This window comes from Nansenia antarctica (assembly GCF_963989245.1).
Source record: "Nansenia antarctica genome assembly, chromosome: 2".
Lineage (NCBI taxonomy): Eukaryota > Metazoa > Chordata > Actinopteri > Argentiniformes > Microstomatidae > Nansenia > Nansenia antarctica.
This window is the reverse complement of record NC_137675.1, coordinates 65,800,590-65,808,089: the sequence shown is the minus strand read 5'-3', so window position 1 is coordinate 65,808,089 and position 7,500 is coordinate 65,800,590. Positions and strand designations below refer to the sequence as shown.

Genomic DNA, 7,500 nt, shown 5'->3' with positions numbered 1-7,500 from the left:
ATGGAAGTACTATTTTATAACATTATTATGGTTTCATAATCCATTGTTGGCGGCTCATAAGATTAATGTCAGGGACATTAGTTATCACTCTTGTTGTTATTTGGGCTTAATGGTTATGGTACATTATTAATTTACTTCCACTGATTTGCTATGCGACTCGTGTCTACAAAGTAGACAGGGCGGAATGAGGGATACAAAGTATCTCTAATTTGAATTTGTGTCAGTGGGGGGGAAAGAAAGAGAGGGTGGCGGAGCAGACAGAGAGAGAAGAGAGAGAGAGAGAAAGAGAAAGAGGTAGACATCCCAGACAGTGGTGGCACCTCTGTAAATGCCATTATGGAGCTCAGCGTGGCCCTGTGCTGGGCGAGGAGACAGGTGGGCACTGAGGTCACTTCCTGGCGCTGCTGTCAGTGCGTCGCAGGGCCGCCAGTGAGGGACGGTGGCGTGGCCTCCTGTTGCATCAGTCACAATAAACAGTGACTAGATCCCCCCTCCGCAACCCCACCGCTATAAATCACAGGTCACAGAGGGCTGGAAAATACCAGCATAGGGAGCACGCTCTCCCTGTAGCATGGTGTCAACACTGACTGTGGAGAAGAGCCTATCTCTATCTGTTGTCCACTGTAGTGGAGGCTGGTGGAGGTAGAAGTCGGAGGACAGGCTCGTAGTAGGAATGGAATGAGGAAGGGTATCTAAACATTGTGTGTTTGATACCGTTCCTCATTTTCCTCCATGCATTACAAAGACCCCGTCGTCTGATTCCTACCTTCACCAGCCTTCCCTGGCGCACTGCCGTTAAAACACTATAGGCCCAATTCCATTTCCCTTTTTTACCCCTACCCCTCGTTTGTGGTTCGTTGTCTCGGAGTGCCACTTGCTTTTCAGCTTGCCCCTCGGAAGAGAGTCATAAGGGGGTAGTGGTTGAAAATCTTCACTTATGAAATGGGATAACCCTTCAAGACCCTGATACGTCATCAGTAGTATCATAGAAAGGCTTCGTCGCTTGCGATTCGAGGAGGGTTATTTGCGTGCTGAGGAGAATTGGGTAGTGCAGTTCCAGTAGCATATCATCCAGTAAGTGAATGAAAGTCTAGACAGGAGGAGAGGTGAGTGGGTTTGGGTTTATAGACAAAGGTGCACAGGGTGATTCTGGAGAGGGAGAGAGTGGCACGGGAGAGTCTATTGAGTGAAGTGAGGACTGGTCTCTCACTCTCCCTCTCTCTTTCTCTTTCGCTCTTTCTCTTTCCCTCTGTCTCTCTATTCTCTCTCGTCCTTGTTCACCGTTTCTCTTTGACAGTCACACCAGCTCTGTTTGATGTGCCTCTGCTGTGTTGTGCAGCTCTGCAAATTCCCCTGTCTCATTTGCATTCTCTTAAAGCATAGCTAGTTTCATTAAAGTCTTCCTCTGTTTTATGTCTCCTTCCCTCCGTCTCTTCAAATGGGCTTTTTCTCACTCCACTGCTGCTGTTTTGGAGGCAGACTGTATTCCCTGTTGACGATACAGCCTCCCCGTACTCTCTCTCAGAGTTTGTAATCAAACACATTGGGACCTAATACACAGACCATTACAAGAGTGCTGATGTCCCATCTGCACACGGCCACCACAATGGCGCCATTATAGTCCTAACAGCCCTGCTGATACGGTTGGCCACCAGCACTCCCTCCTTAACATACCCAGGCCCAGTAAATGGAGAAGTGTTAGCATGATCTGACCTGAATGTGCTAGTGTTACCGTTAGCATAATAGCATCACAGATTAGCGTAGTGTCATTGCTGATGCCAGACTTGGGGTGTCTGTGTTAGCTGGGAGAATACATTATGTTCGCGATAGCCTCACCAAATAGGATTAGTGTTGTCTGTAGAGAAGGGATTTGGGTACAACAGGGTCAGTGTTCAGTTCAATTCACAACTGATTTGATAGTCAATGTAAGCTATAGTATGTGTTGGCTGCACTCCCTAAAGCTGTGTTAGTAGTATCAGAGAGATGGTACCAGTGCTAAATAAAAAATGCTGTCGCTTATACTGTTACTACACTAATATTACAACAATATGACTCTGTATAAGAGGGGGTAGTGGGTGTATAAAGAGCGGGAGGCGGTAGACTGTATGGTGCAGTAGTTGCATCAGTGTTTGGGAGACTTATTCTGAATTGTATAACATGAATTGTTAAACAGAGATCCTCCTGAGACCCGCTGTCAGTTTTAATGTTTAGATGGAGGCGAACACTTTCTCATTAAGGAATAATCCGATTCTCAGCACTCTGTTAATTTGGGGGGATTTTTGACACACAGTAACGGCAGCTAGTGTGCCAAAATCGTCAGTTTAACTAATTTGCATAATCATTAAATTATATTCAACTGTCATACCTCCATGGCCCAAAAATGAGGGTTTGACAGTAAAAGCGCAGCCAACGTCTCCCACTCAGAAGTGCTATTACGCAGATGGCGATGGTAATGATATTTCATGGTATGCCTGTTACATTTTGAAAGGAAAAGTAGGATAATTATATTCATTTCGCCGAGTGATTAGTTTTGTGGGGGGTGAAGGAGTATTTAATAATGAATTATATCTCATCTACATTTATGGTCACACTTGCCTGTATTGTTCATTCTGGCATGTTGTGGGCATACTGTAAGAGTCAGTCTTGCAGTCTTTCCCTGGTGACAATAGTGCTACATATTTAGCTTCAACAACGATGGAAAAGCTGAGCTGGAGTATAGCGTTGCTGTGTTGAGCTGGAGTATAGTGTTGCTGTGATGCCCCGGGCCCTCACATGAAGCCTAGGCGAGTCTGTCACCCCAGACTCGTCATCTAGAGGGACTGAACGCCCTGGTGACAGTCTGAGGGCTGTGTTTTTACAAATGATGCCGTATATCTGGGCACATCTTGACACTGGCTGCTGCTATGCAGAAACATGCCAGTATGTTTTATGACATGCTTCTGTTGTAAAAATGTGTGTACAGAAATTGCCATGTACAGTAGTATGGCCATTATTGCATAATTGTCACATTGACCTAATTAATCAGGCCTAACCCTGTACTCCGTATTGCTTTGAGTTCAATTGAGTTGATATCAATTAGCGTCATTCTACTAACCAACTAGACCTCCATCTTTTCCTCGACACATTAAGGTGTAAACATCAATCCCTATAGTATGGCAAATGATGACTGAACTTCATATTAAAACGCAATGACTCTACTATGCATGAGGTAACTAGCCATCATCACTCATGACTGTCAAAATGTAAAACAATCAGTTGTTTTTTCCCACGCGTATTACAATTTGTTTGTCTTCTGTGTTCCTCGCTCTGCCCCCCAACCCCCCCCCCCCCCCCCCCCACCTCCCTGTCTTGCATCATTGCCACTTGTTTATATAACATGCCTCATCTTGAAAGGTATTGAAATGCTAATTAAGTTACTGAGGGTTGTAAAAGAGCCGTATGTACCAGGCACTTTTGGCAGACGTTCAGGTGTAAATTAACTTTGGAAGAAGCATTAGTCAAATCACCTGTGTGGATCTATAGCTCTCTGACCACAAGCTTGCTCCAGCTCGCACTCAGTACAGCCACACACCAAGGAGCTGACCACACAGTAATACCTCAACCTCACACTCATCATACTTCTCTTCACCTTGACACTGTTTCTCCCCTTGGTCGGACTGAAGGAGTTCATTGTCCTGAGTGTGTAGACGACAGCAGCTTTGTTAGTTTAGTGGCAAGAGTGTACATCGTTGGAGACTGGTGGAGGTAGAAATCGGAGCACGGGCTCTTTGTAATGCATGGAATTGAACAAGGAACGGTATCATTACATTTACTTTTTTGGCATTTAACAGACGGCTTTTATCCAAAGTGATTGACAACAAATGCATTCAATCTATTTTTTTAGATGTTGTCTAAGTAAGCGAATCTTCTCTCCATCAGTCATAGCAAGACAAAGTAATCTATGCTCGGGCCAGAGACAATTGGCAGTCATAACGTTTTTTTGTTTTGCTTTTTACAGTAGATAAACTGTACAGGGGAGTAGAGGGGATGAAGAGTTCTGCCTCTACCTCCAGTGTACATGGCATGCAGAACCATACTATACCGTATACCATTGACTCTTGAAATCACATCTCGTGAATCGCACATCCCTTTGTCCCCCTGCCTCCCTGATTACTGATGCTAATGCTCCTAAGTGTTTCTTTTGTTGTCTGAAACGTTTCTGGAGCAGCATGTTACAGTCACGGAACAGACGAGAGAACAGTGACAGAACACAGCCAAGAACGGTCCCTGTCAGCGTCATGAATAACCCTCCAGGCATGTGTTTAAAGAGATGTATGGCACTCACGCTTTAGAGGAACATGTCTGCTAAGCAAATAGATCATAATGATCATGGTGATTATAGTAATGATGCAATAGAAGGGGATAATGAGGTTATTTGCCTTGGATCAAGGCAGCCTTTAAATGAATAACAGAGACAGAGGAGAGAAGTATAAGATGACAGAGCTGTGTTCAAACCACAGACACACTAGCAGCTCTCTTTAGCGGTCTGTACATCCATCTCCCCTCTACCCCCGCCCCCCCCCCCCCCCCCCGAACCAACCCTCCCTCGCTTTCGCTCCCTCCCTCCCCCAGTTCAGTGAATCAGTGCATCATTCTCTGGTCTCCAGTGTTGTCTGAGATATTACGATCCTCTCCACTGGAGGAGTACCAGTGATGATAATAATGGTGGATATGATCAGAGCAAAAGGTCAGTCTGTGGCCCCAGGCGTGTACATCCTTACAGAGGAGAGAGGAAGAGACCCAAGACTCCTATCACACCCCCACAGAGACCACCACCCACAGGCAGATAGACAGACAAACAGACAGATAGACAGACAGACTTTAATCCCCCCCTTAAAGGTCCAGTATTTAATATACAAGCTTTCTAATATCTTCCTAATGGTTTTAATGACTAGTTTTAATAGTGGTAGTGGTAGTGATCAGGGATTGAGATGCCTTGAAAGAAATATTTAATTGACGAAATGCTGTTTTAGTCCAGAAGCACTTTCTAAAATCGAGTGCCCTACCTGACACTCGGCTTGCATAAACATTTTGTCACTGCCAGGGGTGTTCTAGTCTTACCGATTTTCTTCAAACAAAAGTGTCAACAAGGTGGCAGGTGGCAGACTTCCAACAAGATTTTCCTATAATATTTCATATTTGTTGATCGACACTGCCAACAACTCTCAAACAACGGTGTCTATTTGAGTGTTGAGAGGGGAGTGATGTTTGAGTGTTGAGAGGGGAGTCGCGCACCTCCTGGACTTTCTTATTATCGTCTATGACAAGGCGGGCGGCACTTTGTTTGTGTCGAGACGAAAAGCATGAAACAGGATTTACTCAGGCACTGTCCTCACCTGCCTTTTACCCCCACTTTTATTTTTTCTACCCTTCCCATTCTCTCTCCCCCTCTCTTCCGGTCTCCCTCACTTCTTTCTCTTCCATCCCTCCTTCCTTCCTTCCTTCCTTCCTACCGTCTTTCTTCTTTCTTTACTTCTTTTCTTCATTTCTTCATTTCTCCTCCCAGCCTCTCCCCCTATCTCTCCCTCTGTCTCTCTCTCTCTCTCTCTTTCTCTATCTGACATTTCTTTCTCTATTTTTTCTCTCCCTCTCCCTCTTTCTCTCACCTTATCTAGCAAGACCACAGGAGAGCTATTGTGTAGAGTGCAGTCAGAGGCAGGATCAAACAGATTTTTCTTATTAACAACTACAAAAGCCAGAGAATAATAGAAAGAACAACGGGAGGGAGGGAATAGAGCATGTCGAGGCTCTAGCATATATCTTTATCCATGTTTGTTTACTGGTCCTTCTACTCTGTCCTTTGTCTCTCCCTCTCTGTGTGTGTCGTTCTCTCTCAGCTGTATGTCGGAGTAGACGGTGGTCGCAAACAAAGTCAAATTAATGCCAAGGCAGGACTGGTGCAGAGATGTGTTTGTGTGTGTGTGTGCGTGTGTGTGTGCGTGTGTGTGTGTGTGTGTGCTTGTGTGTGTGTGTGGGGGTGTGTGTGAGTGTGTGTATGTGTGTGGGTAGGTAGGTGGCCGGCTGTGTGTGTGTGTGTGTGTGTGTGTGTGTGTGTATTTGGGTGATTGTGTGCCATTAGTGTGTGTGTGTGTGTGTGTGTGTGTGTGTGTGTGTGTGGGAAGAGATTCAGGTTTAGAGGACAGCTGTTGTTGTGCTCTGTACTTCCCCCTGCCTCTCTCTCTCTCTCTCTCTTTCCCCTGCCCTCTCTCCCTCTCCCTCTTTTTCTCCCTCTTTAACACACAAACACATAGCCAGGTTGGTGGCTCTGGGTCGGGCTGTGCCACCAGAGAGGAGGGTAAATATCAGAGAAGGTCAGGGGGAGGGGGTGGGCTGGAGGGATGGAGGGATGGATGGAGGGGAGAGCAGAATCACTGATGATGAAGGGAGGAGGTGCAGTCAGCCAGTCACTTGGGTCTGCCATCTTGACTTTACAAGCAGAGGAGAGCACATCTGTGAAAGCAGCATAGTGCACTTGTCACATACATAGACTGTATGTGTGTGTGTGTGTGTGTGTGTGTGAGTGTGTGTGAGTGTGTGGATGTTTTTATATGTGTGTGTGTGTGTGTGTGTGTGTGTGTGTGTGTGTGTGTTTATGTGTGTGTGTGTGTGTGTGTGTGTGTGTGTGTGTGTGTGTGTGTCTGTGTGTGTGTGGGTGTGGGTGTGGGTGTGGGTGTGTGCGTGCTTGTGGATGGTGTTGTTTATATGTGCAATCTATATTTCACATCTATGACTTGGGAAGATCAATCAGAGAGAGGGGTAGAGGGTTAACGGGATCAAAGTAAATCCTCTCAGTCTCCCCCCCGCACACGCACACACACACACAGAGAGAGAGAGGGGGGGGGGGGGTAAGAGTACAATATATCTGTTTCATCAGCAGGCTCAGCAGGAGCAGTATTAGCTCTAATAATACAGTGCGTCTCCACCGTTTTCTCTCTTTCAGCCCTGAAGGTAGAGCAGGGTCTACAAGCAAATGAGAGAGAAAGTTCCAGATTGTGATTTATTTCATTAGGCAAATGAGATGTGTGAGCCCTACGGCATTACTGACTGAGTCACCGCTGTCCACCGTCTCAACACTCACACACACGCATGCACGCACGTACGTACGTACGCACACACGCACACACGCACACATGCACAACAGCCCTGTGGATACATATGTGGCGTGTCTCATCTAATCAAGCGTCCAAACACTGCAGAGTGATAAAGCTGGTTGGGGTAACAGCTGTTGCCATGCCAGCGTGCACAAAATGGCAGTCCTTCAGATCCCAGCCTGATCATTCTACCTGACCACCACAGGGGGAGCCTGCCTAGCTGCCTGCCTGTCTGCTCCCAGCCCATCTCCTCTCCTCTCCTCTCCACTCCTCTCCTCTCCTCTTCTCTTCTCTTCTCTTCTCTTCTCTTCTCTTCTCTTCTCTTCTCTTCTCTTCTCCACTCCTCTCCTCTCCTCTCCTCTCCTCTTCT

General features: G+C 46.3%; 1 protein-coding gene across 1 annotated transcript in view; it reads left to right on the top strand.

Moving 5' to 3' along the window:
* The window catches only part of adgrl1a (adhesion G protein-coupled receptor L1a), a gene marked incomplete at its 3' end in the record, with an annotated part of 112,727 nt that overhangs the window by 44,351 nt on the left and 60,876 nt on the right, over positions 1-7,500 (top strand). The window lies entirely within an intron of this gene.